The sequence below is a fragment of the Aquarana catesbeiana genome, linkage group LG01 (assembly GCF_042186555.1).
Source record: "Aquarana catesbeiana isolate 2022-GZ linkage group LG01, ASM4218655v1, whole genome shotgun sequence".
NCBI lineage: Eukaryota > Metazoa > Chordata > Amphibia > Anura > Ranidae > Aquarana > Aquarana catesbeiana.
Genome location: NC_133324.1, coordinates 742,302,238 through 742,314,239, shown reverse-complemented (window position 1 = coordinate 742,314,239; position 12,002 = coordinate 742,302,238). Strand labels below are relative to the sequence as shown.

The following is a 12,002-nucleotide window of genomic DNA, read 5'->3' as shown; positions in this document are numbered from 1 at the left end:
TTAAGGTTCTATTCACAACTTTGTATGTGTGTTACCATTTGCTACTACATTCTGCATGCGCACATAGCTATTTATTCTAAAATGGCACCTCAACACATATACAATGCACAGATAGTGCAGGTGCAGTTTTTTTCAATGTGTTGAGGCTTAGATGTTCCAGTCCCAGAAACAAGAACGCTTTAATATATGTGCAGACTACTTACCTCTATAAGTCAGCATTAAACTCAAAGCATCACAATGACCAGAATTGTTGTGGACTCGGTACCCAAGGATTTGGACGGAATAAGTCTAAAAGTATTAATTTATTGAAAAAGGACAAAAATGAAGGACATTAAATACAACAATATATAAAATGGTTATTGCATACTGTTACAAGTGATACAAACAAAGAACAGGTAAACCCCACAAGTATATGGGGAGAAAAGATGTAGGTCCAAACGTGATCCTCTACATGTTTCATGACAGGGGTCACTTCTTCAGGAGGAGTTGACCATAAACATCTATAGAAAAATAAAATTTTATAGTTATATAATCACAAATAGTAGAAAAACAGAGAATACAATTTACATACATACAAGTAGTCAGATATTTTGGAGTGTTGTAATCAGGCATGGCTTACCAATGGGAACCCAAGAAAGGGTACCAGACGGCACAGTTTAAACAAGTAAAAAAGGCGCAATACATAAGTACCTCAACCAATTATTCCTCATAGTCCAAGAGCAAGATATATGTATAAAGACAAATATATATACATATATACCATAAGTCGGTCAGGGCTGCCACCAAAAGGACCGGAAGCTAGGTCCAGTGTGCTGAGAGAAAAAAACAAGGAGAAAGGGGCGTCACTGAGTATGTATCAATAACACTTTAATAGTAACAAGCAATATCCACTCACATGTAGGTCTGAATAGTAGAATTCAGGTACATCTCCGGGTGAAGGAGAGAGAGGAAGGACTACAAGTAGCAGCAAGTCCATATGCTGACATCACATCATGTCCATCAGGGATGAGTGGTAGCAGGCTCTCTATGTAGTCCAAAAAGACACACCAGCAGGAGATGGAATCACACAGGAGGCCGTCAGGAGATGGTGTGGGTTCCGAGGATGAGGTCTCCAGAACGAGGCTTGGAGAGCAAGCACAGAGTGGGCGTCACCGCCCGGCGCCCACTCTGTGCTTGCTCTCCAAGCCTCGTTCTGGCTCCAACCGCACAGCCGTGTTATTCTCCATCACGGAAGCCATACGAGGCTACGGTGATCCCGCAGCACAGCTGATGACTGGCTCTGGCGTCCTCCCTCACCTCATCCCCGGAACCCACACCATCTCCTGACGGCCTCCTGTGTGATTCCATCTCCTGCTGGTGTGTCTTTTTGGACTACATAGAGAGCCTGCTACCACTCATCCCTGATGGACATGATGTGATGTCAGCATATGGACTTGCTGCTACTTGTAGTCCTCCTCTCTCTCCTTCACCCGGAGATGTACATGAATTCTACTTTTCAGACCTACATGTGAGTGGATATTGCTTGTTACTAATAAAGTGTTATTGATACATACTCAGTGGCGCCCCTTTCTCCTTGTTTTTTTGACGGCACAGTTTGAGGCACCCTGCATGGGTAATCCCCCCGCGGCGAACACGGGAAGCACTAAAAGGTGCAATAACTGGGAGGGGGGAGGTTGGGGAGCAAGGGGAGGGAGGGTTTGGAGGAAGGAGGGGAGGGGGGGGAAGGGAGAGGGGAACAAACATTGATCCAATTAAAGAACTAACCCACCCAATAGATGGCATGTAGATAGTGAAACACCTGGAGATCAGAAACAAGGCTCAAAACACAACCGTGTATCAAGGAAGGGCAGGTAGGCTGTTTATACAAAGCGGTATCTTGTGGTCAGTTGAGGCCAATAAGTAGGTCCCCTGCAGCCATTGGGCTGAAAAAAGAAATGCAATAAATATATGCAGAAAAGAGGACTGCCAGTCCACACCACCAGCTACATAGCATAGCAAGATGCAGCAAAGAGTATCAAGCACCTCCCCATCATAGGCCGCACTAGCAGCAGTCAAACAAGCCAGTCCTACCTTTAAATGTCTGTATTGGAGCCTGCCCCCTTGGGTACCGAGATAGTCCATGATTTTTTTTGTCATGGGGCATTTTTTGGAGTAGCCCCTGACACACCCATTTTTCACAATGACCAGGGAAGTCGGATTCTCAAACTTCAATAATAGCATCCTCCATTAATCTCTCATCTCTCAATTGTGGGCATATTGTTCATAATCCAACTCTAATTACCATCTTTGGCTGTAGATGTATAGCGGGAAAAATAATTATTTTATCCCCTGCAGTTAGCCCACTTACAAAGAAATGAAGGGTCTATAATTTTTATCATAGGTTTGTAGCGATAACTCTCGGCGGAGCTGCTGGTTTAAGCGGGCTTGTTACCTTCACTCTCCTTCCCTCTGTTTCACCGGCACCGGGTTCCGTTGAGTTTACCTCTGGACAATACACGCACCAACACTTGAGTACGTTTTCAAAGCTTTATTGAACAATTAACGAAGGAAGTAGCAGGAAAGAGGCAGAAGGGAAACTGCAGGGAAGCTAAAATACCTCTCTGTAGGATTCTTGACAAATGTCCTTTAGGGTTGAATATTACAGTAGAATGCGCTCCCCTTGTGGGACACACTCCTTGCTCGCCTGGATAGGCCTCTCTCACTTGCCTAGCAGCCAGTACGTAGCACGAACAAAAGTCTCTGCCACAGACTTGCTTGGGATGAACCCGTACGATCCTCTGCCACAGGATGTATTGGTTTTGCGGTGAATGTCAGTCACAGTGCTTGGACCTTTAAGCCAAACCTGGCACCACTATGCTGTAAAGTTACTTTAGGATACGTCCTCCAACCGAGTCACCAGGCCCCTCTCCAGACCAGCACTCTGCATGATCCTTCCATGACGGCTCCCCCCCTGGGATCTTCTCGGTTGTCCGCCTTCTTCACTCTGGATAGACATCTCAGGACCATTCCTCGGCTGCTGTGGTAGGCCCCAGACATGCTTCTGGGCCCAGACATGCTTCTGGGCCCACCCATGCGCCGCAGCGACGCGGGCCTCCCGAATGGAGGACCACGGGGTAGCACTCTAACGCATACCTGTCGGCCAGGAGGGCCAGCAGGTGGCTGTAAAATGACTCTAAAACATGGCGTCTGTCCCATAAATACCCTCTTCCAGAATCCCACTCGGAAGACCACCTCCACCGAGTTGTCTCCGGAACAAAAGAGCATCCATACGCTTTGACACGTTGCCTTTCCAACACTAGCCGATAGTAACAACGACACCCACCGGCCCAGTATGGAAACACATGCAACGTCAGTCAAGCTGGAACAGAGGCAAATCTAACTCCCCTAACGAGCAATTTACTAAATTTACCTATAAGATGGTAAATCGCAAATCTACCAGCGCTACATACTCCCCCCACTACAGTAGACGTTGTCCCCAACGTCTGTCCAAAAACAGTGACAGTAACTCCCAAGCCTGGGAGTAGGTATTTGATCTTTTAATAACTTGGATAGACAAAGAATAAAGAAAAAAAGACAGTGGAAAGACATTATAAGACTTACATCTACAAAACATTATGTTCACGTCCGTAAACAAAAAAATCCTATGACTGTACATAACCTCACTATCTATCTAGCTGAAAAGCCTCCCAGCTTGATAAGAGATCCAATAGTTCCTGAAAAGGAAAACAAATTAAACACACACATACTGTACAATATCAGGAGCAAAGCCTCATCTTTTTTTTTTTTTTTTAAATGAGCCTCTTTTTACCTATATCATAATAATCTTAAGGAGTCCATCCCTGTATAATAATTTCTTTAAATGAAGGAAATCCGGCTAGCAAAAAGAAGTCCTGGGATTTGAAACACTGAACAGAATATTCAGATCTCTTTACACTGACACTAACTAACTGTCTAACTTCAAAGTTCTTTTGCCCATAATCACCAATAAAATCGGGGATCTGGCAAGGTCAGTGTCTTTCCCGTTTTATCCACTGTGGTAATGAAATAGACAACGTCATCTTTTCCAGGCCTGCAGATGACTACTTTGTTAGCATAGATGTACCGACCGAAGTTCCAGTGCATAAAACATCTACTAAAATGTTCATCCCTTTTAACAGAACATCCAGTCTTTCGGAAAGGCTTAGGCACAGACAAATAGTCCCAAACAGCTTCACTGTACCAAAGTTCCCGGTTAAGTTCAATCACTTGCATTATGTCCTGGGGCACATAGGGGAATTCCAAACCATACTCCGCAGCCACACGCTTGTTTAACATTCTCTGCAAAAGTGCAAGTTTGTGCAAAGATCTGTCTTTCCCTATACCAGGAGGCACACAGGAATCCAATAATTTGCTCACCATAGACCCAGCCGGTGTCTGTAGTGAACTAGCAACTTTCGATAAAGTCTCAGTAACAGTGCTGTGCGGCTCCATACAGGGTGACGTCTTCCCAGAACTCAGGGCTTTCCATTCAGGGAAAGTCATAGCAGAGGCGACATCCTCGCCTTGTGACCACAACAGCTCTTGTGACATAGTCTCAAATAAGTCATCATCACCGGAAAGATCCGACATGGATTCTATTTCCGAATCTCCCAACTCTTCCGCTGGCAGATACTTATTTACAGTCCCAGATACATTCCCCTTCAGTGGCTTACCCGTTCCTGACGTGGACTTTGATAACTCCGGTTCAGGTAACCTCTGAGGTAGGCCTTGACCACGGCTGCGGGAAGCCTTCACATATCCCACCTTTCTCTGAACAGGTACAACAGGAGTAGGTGTAGTGGACGCAGAAATCACAGTAATGTCCCCTGATGAGACGGCAACAGCAGTGTCTCTCTCCGGAACAAGCTCAGTAACAACAGGCAAAGTGGTGGCCTGCCGTTATCTCTCTGTAGTAGTAGCAGCTTCTACTGTGGCGATACCTGTTGCCCAATCCATCCGATAAGCACGGGGCGATGTGGTAGGTTGCTCCACCACAAACAAGTACTCTCCACATTGCGGACATCGGCCAAACGGACGAAGATGCACGGCCAGTCCTTCACATCGATGGCAGATCATGCCCAGTCCCTCAATATCTCCTGAGGTATACAAGACAAACCTCCCCTGCGGCTTCAAACGAACTCCAGTATCCATAAACAGGGTTCCGGTCAGCACAGTATTCAACACGAAGTTTGCAGGGAACATTCTCGGTCCCATAATTGGCTGCATCGCCGGAAAAGACATAGCCACGCTCTGATCTTCTCAGCACAATTACGAGGCTTCTCTTTTTTTCTGGCACCAAACACATACACGCATCCCACGTGGTATCAAGTAGGGTAGGCTCCTCCCACTTGTTCCTCTGATCACGTAGCTCCCGGCTTTCACTGGCGCCCGTCGCCTACGCACTCATAAATAAAGTCCTGCAGCTTTAACCCCTTCTCTTTCTGCAAAATTTTGACAAAGTCCAGCTCTCACCGTAAACTCCCGGTGAAACACTTCTCTGGGTTGCGAGAATTGACGGTCAACAAATCCTGGACGACGCCCCCACATGTAGCAATAACTCTCGGCGGAGCTGCTGGTTTAAGCGGGCTTGTTACCTTCACTCTCCTTCCCTCTGTTTCACCGGCATCGGGTCTAGGGTTCCGTTGAGTTTACCTCTGGACGATACACGCACCAACACTTGAGTACGTTTTCAATGCTTTATTGAACAATTAACGAAGGAAGTAACAGGAAAGAGGCAGAAGGGAAACTGCAGGGAAGCTCAAATACCTCTCTGTAGGATTCTTGACAAATGTACTTTAGGGTTGAATATTACAGTAGAATGCGCTCCCCTTGTGGGACACACTCCTTGCTCGCCTGGATAGGCCTCTCTCACTTACCTAGCAGCCAGTACGTAGCATGAATAAAAGTCTCTGCCACAGACTTGCTTGGGATGAACCCGTACGATCCTCTGCCACAGGATGTATTGGTTTTGTGGTGAATGTCAGTCACAGTGCTAGGACCTTTAAGCCAAACCCGGCAACACTATGCTGTAAAGTTACTTTAGATACGTCCTCCAACCGAGTCACCAGGCCCCTCTCCAGACCAGCACTCTACATGATCCTTCCATGACGGCTCCTCCCCTGGGCTCTTCTTGGTTGTCCAGCTTCTTCACTCTGGTTAGACAGCTCAGGACCATTCCTCGGCTGCTGTGGTAGGCCCCAGACATGCTTCTGGGCCCACCCATGCGCCGCAGCGACGCGGGCCTCCCGAACGGAGGACCACGAGGTAGCACTCTAACGCATACCTGTCGGCCAGGAGGGCCAGCAGGTGGCTGTAAAATGACTCTAAAACATGGCGTCTGTCCCATAAATACCCTCTCCCAGAATCGCACTCGGAGGACCACCTCCACTGAGTTGTCTCCGGGACAGAAGAGCATCCATATGCTTTGACACGTTGCCTTTCCAACACTAGCCGATAGTAACAACGACACACACCGGCCCAGTATGGAAACACACGCAACATCAGCCAAGCTGGAACAGAGGCAAATCTAACTCCCCTAACAAGCAATTTACTAAATTTACCTATCAGATGGTAGATCGCAAATCTACCAGCGCTACAGGTTTATTTTAAATGATAGAGACAGAATATCAACCAAAAATCCAGAAAAAAACACATGATACAAATGTTATAAATTAAGTTGCAGTTCAGTGAGTAAAATAAGTATTTGATCCCCAAGCAAAACATGACTTAGTACTTGGAGAAATCCTTGCTGGCAAGCACAGAGGTAAGAGGTTTCTTGTAGTTGGTTACCAGGTTTGCACACATCTCAGGAGGGATTTTGGTCTACTCTTCTTTACAGATCTTCTTTAAATCCTTAAGATTTCTTTGCTATCGCTTGGCAACTCAAAGTTTCAGCTCCCTCCATAAAAATTCTATAGGATTAAGGTCTGGAGACTGGCTAGGCCACTCCATGACCTTAATGTGCTTTTTCTTGAGCCACTTCTTTGTTACCCTGGCAGTATATTTTGGGTCATTGTCATGCTGGAAGACCCATCCATGAGCCATCTTCAGTGTTCTGGCTGAGGGACGAAGGTTCTCATCCAAGATTTTACTATACATGGCCCCTTTAATTGGCCCATCAGTGTGGCAAAGTCAGCCTGCACCTTTAGCAAAGAAACAGCTCCAAAGCATAATGTTTCCACCTCCATGCTTGACTGTAGGGATGGTGTTCTTATGGTCATAGTCAGCATTTTTCTTCCTCCAAACACAGCGAGTTGAGTTGATATCAAAAAGCTCAATTTTGGTCTCATCTGACCACAGCACTTTCTCCCAATCCTTCTCTGAATCATTTAGATGTTCATTGACAAACTGGGCCTGTACATGTGCCTTCTTGAGGAGGGAGACCTTGCGGGCGCTGCAGGATTTCAATCAATGGCGACGTATTGTGTAACCAATGGTTTGTTTGGTGACTGTGGTCCCAACTGCCTTGAGATCATTCACAAGCTCCTCCCGTGTAGTTCTGGGCTGATCACTCACTTTTCTCAAGATCATTCTTACCCCATGAGGCAAAATCTTGCATGGAGCTCCAGACTGAGGGCGATTGATGGTTATTTTGTATTTCTTTCATTTGCGAAAGAGCACTTGAACAGTTGTCACCTGTCAGGGCTGGGCTCAGCCCTTCCTTCTCTGAGCTGGCCGCTCAGCTGTTGGCTAATTGCCAGCTTCCATCTCTCTCCACAGTTACTCAGCTGTTGATGATCCTGCTCATCAGTCCTGCCTACTTAAGCCGTCCAGTCCAGAGGAGCTCTGCCTTCGCCTTGGTCACATCAAAAGAAACTATCTCCTGCGTTCCTGTTTAAAGACTGGCTTTGTTGACATCCCTTCTGGCTCCAGATCCTGCTTGCTGTTCCACTACTTTGATCCCTGACTTCTGGCTTGGCTGACTATCTGTTCCGGTTACTGAACTTTGGCTTTTATGTTTTGACTACTTTGTTCTTTTACTTTTATTATTAAACAAGGGTGATTTAACTGTACTTCTGTCTCCGATTTCATGGTTGCTGACATCACCTTCTCACCAAACTTCTTGCTGATGGTATTGTAGCCCATTCCAGCCATGTGCAGGTCTACAATCTTGCCCCTGATGTCCTTTGAAGGAACTTTGGTCTTGCCCATGATGGTGACGTTTAAATGGAAGAAAGAGAATCTGTGGCCAGGTGTCTTTTATACACATAATGAGTTGTCGTTAGGAGCAACCTTTTGAATTGACAGGACTAATCTGTGTACCACATGAGCACACCTTTTCTCATCAGCAGTCTTATGACTTCTATTAGTGTCTAGTTAAAGCTTGTAGGAGGAGTTTTCATTCTCCTCTGACAGTCCAAAGAAGCTAACAATAAAATTATGTAAACCTTGCGCTAGAGCAAACACAAACTGCTGCACCTTACAGTTATTGAATACAGAAAAAATATATCCCAATTTGTGAAAAAGGTTGCGCTATCTGTGAATCAAAGAAATGAATCCCCCAAAAATCTCCTAACCAACATGTATTGCAAACAAATTAGATACCTTGGATTAACCTTCTGAAACACCTGTGTCCAAATAAAAATATATAACACTACAAATGTAAACAAAATTGTCCATGAAATATATCTGTCCAAATGTGTCTTTAAAATAGATGAATAAAAGTGTACTGCTCTAAGTATCTAAACTGATACATTCGTAAATCTTTAACTGTGTTCCACCAGTGCTCAAAAATAAAAATATAAGCCTCTTACCAGAAAGATAAGATCTCTATATTAAAGGAGATCATACAAAGCATAAGATCAAGAGATGTCATAGAAGCAGCCAGCTCTCGCTTTCACAACCATACTCCTGGATAATCTCGCCGGCGCCTGGTGTCTCGGCCTCCACACATCTGCGATCACAGTTGGTGCGAGCCACGGGTCAGGTCTCCCTTGTACACCTGGATGCAGCGTGTTTGTTACATGCAAGACAGAGGAAGGCTCATCATGCAATACGTCAACATCATTTTTTTTATTTTAAAATACCACATTACACTTACATAAAAATAGATAAAATATGGCAGTAGAGAGAAAGTGATCCAACCACGGAATACACCTGTGGGACCAGAACGTAGGGACGTCACAGCTCCTATTTCCTTCCTCCCTACCCTAGTCCTAAGAGGCTGCATGACCCTTGACTTTCTGTTTTGACAGTGCTGATTGGCCCTGTGCTGATCACATGTACCATCCCAAAAAAGGAAAAAACTCTCTAGCACTATACACCAAAGTGAGCATGTGCAGAGTGCCTCCTAGGGCTCTGTACTATCAGTAGATAGATTGGGGTCAGTAAAAGAAGGGAAGGAACAGAGAAGACAGGATTAAACATCCTTTTTACACAATGTAGAGGATTAACCCATTAGGTTCCACAGTGAATAAAACAAGCTTTTTTTACTGCATATTAGAGCTCCACAATTGTGGCTAAAATGAGAATCACTATTTTTTTGCTTAGAATAAAGCTCATGATTCTTGTGGTGTAACATAATGTTTCACTTTATACAAAAAAATTGGGCTAACTTTACTGTTTATTTATTTTTTTAAATTCATGGAAGTGTATTTTTTCCAAAAAAATTGCGTTTAAAAGACCATTGCGCAAATACAGTGTGACATAAAATATTGCAACAACTGCCATTTTATTCTCTAAGGTCTCTGCTAAAAATATATATATACTGTTTGGGGGTTCTAAGTAATTTTCTAGCAGAAAATGCTGATTTTAATTTGTAAGCAACAAGTGTCAGAAAAAGGTTTAGTCTTTAAGTGGTTAAACTGCCCTCATTTACAGACCGAAGTTCATTCCTTAGATCTAAAAGAACTCAAAGATACTTTGTTTATAGTTATCTCCCAGAGCTGATAATGTTGGTTTTTTTGACAGCTCTGAGTGAGTAGAGAACGGCTCTGCACTTACATCAATGAATCGTGTAAATGCTGTATAGAGATCGTGAGGTTAATAGAGATCACAATTTTTTAACGATTAATCGTGCAGCTCTACTGCATATAGACTGATTTTATTGTTGTGTGTTTAGCAACACTAACTTTAGTCTCAACCTCTGATCTGAGTTTTAGCTGCGTATTGGTTTCAATGTTACCATAATTGTTTGTTGTAATTGCAAGTTTTTTGGTTGCTGCTGAACAACATTTGTGGTTAGCATCCAAACAACTGCAAGGTATGTATGTAAACCCCAAACAAAAAACGTAATAAATTGCAACTTTCCATCTTTTTCAGGTTTTTTGGCACTTTCAGCTGGGGATCCTGCCAATGACACTTCCCAGGGTGACAATGCTCACACACTGCACTGTACCCATAGAAGAGCCCCCTTGGACAAGGCTGCAGAACACGTCCTCTTCTACTCTACCCCATTTAATACAAGGGAATTGCTTTGTAGTTTACATGAGAAAGCTGATAAAATTGTTGCGTTTTCAGTGCAGTCTTCAGTATGTTAAAGTGACAATTTCTGACAAAATCAATAGATATTTTTTTCTACTTGCATAACATGTAAAAGGAAAACAGTTTGTGAAGACAGAAAACTGCAGCTCATTAGAAATGGGCCTCTAGGTCATGCAGACAGAAGACCTGAAAAATCAAATAAATCTTTATAGGTAATATACCTTTCTTTGGTATGGAAAAGTACTTTACAACACAGGTTATACCTAATGCAGACAATCTGGAGTCTAATGAATGGGCAGATTTCTTAACTTGAGTGAGTATTTGAATAGGCCACATAATTTATTTTCAACTTGAACAAACAGCGATTCCAGAAAACTACACTGCTACTAATGATAGTAGGACGCCATGCAATGCTTGCTGTATGACTGTACAAACACACAGCTTGCATTAGGCTAGCTAGCCATGCAGTGCAGATCAGGAGGCATTTATAGGTTATATACAGTTCATTTGCTGCCAGACCTTGTATAAAGGGCAGACAGAAGCCATTTCCTGTAATTATTTAACCTCCTTATTTCACGGTTAATCACTTTACTTAATCTGATAAAAAAAAATACTTTGAAGTGAATGACTACGACTTTCAAAATTCAGACATTATTGCATTTCAGAGTCTTTTATGCACTTTCACAGTTCAGTACATATATCGGGAGACCATAGTAGAGAGTAAGCCACAGTTCTATGTCCTTGCTGGATGCCTTAGCAGAGAACAATAGACCTGGCCGAAGAGGAAAATGTGTGCTGCCATTGCCTTCTGAAAATACAAGCTGCAAGGTCAGAAGTTTCATGCATGTGGTCATATTAAATTATTCCTATCTATGCTGGGTCTTTCTGCCTGGAGCCGACATAGAAATTCAGCATAAAAAATGTTTGTTTTGGTGCATAATTAAACATGTCTACAGGCACATGGTGTTTAGAAGGGTATGCCTCTAAACTCATTATATTGGCTAGAATTAATTTATCTTGACCACTGGAATTAATTTTTGTTCATATGTTTATTATTTCAATTATGCAAGTAAGCTCCTTTCTGAACTCAAGTTTAGGACTTTTTTCTATCCCCCTTAATGCTGGTCAAAAATATGAACCTAAATGCCAAATTATTGCAACTTTGTATTAATAAATCAGTATTTGTAGTTTTTTTGTAATGCATTCTAAATTTAACTTGGTATCAGCCTCTTGCAATCCCCTATACAACAGCACTCAGACTGGGAAAGACAGGGGCAGGACTGGGGCCAATCAAGTGCTCTGCATGCAAATTTGTTGACAAGAACTTGCTGATAGAAGGAGAGAGCAGAATCAGCTGGGGTATGACTTCATGCATCTGTGGCTGCTCTGTTATGCCCCGTACACACGGTCGGATTTTCCGAAGGAAAATGTGTGATAGGACCTTGTTGTCGGAAATTCCGACCGTGTGTGGGCTCCATCACACATTTTCCATCGGACTTTCCGACACACAAAGTTTGAGAGCTTGCTATAAAATTTTCCGACAACAAAATCCATTGTCGGAA

At 43.6% G+C, this 12,002-nt stretch overlaps 1 long non-coding RNA gene across 1 annotated transcript; it reads right to left on the bottom strand.

Annotated features, from left to right (window-relative positions):
* Positions 1–283: 283 nt before the first annotated feature.
* Positions 284–1,112, bottom strand: LOC141121839 (uncharacterized). The gene is made up of 3 exons (XR_012240599.1): positions 896–1,112; positions 761–812; positions 284–500 (listed from the first exon to the last, which is right to left on the bottom strand). It is a non-coding gene; the product is annotated as an uncharacterized lncRNA (long non-coding RNA).
* Positions 1,113–12,002: the final 10,890 nt, after the last annotated feature.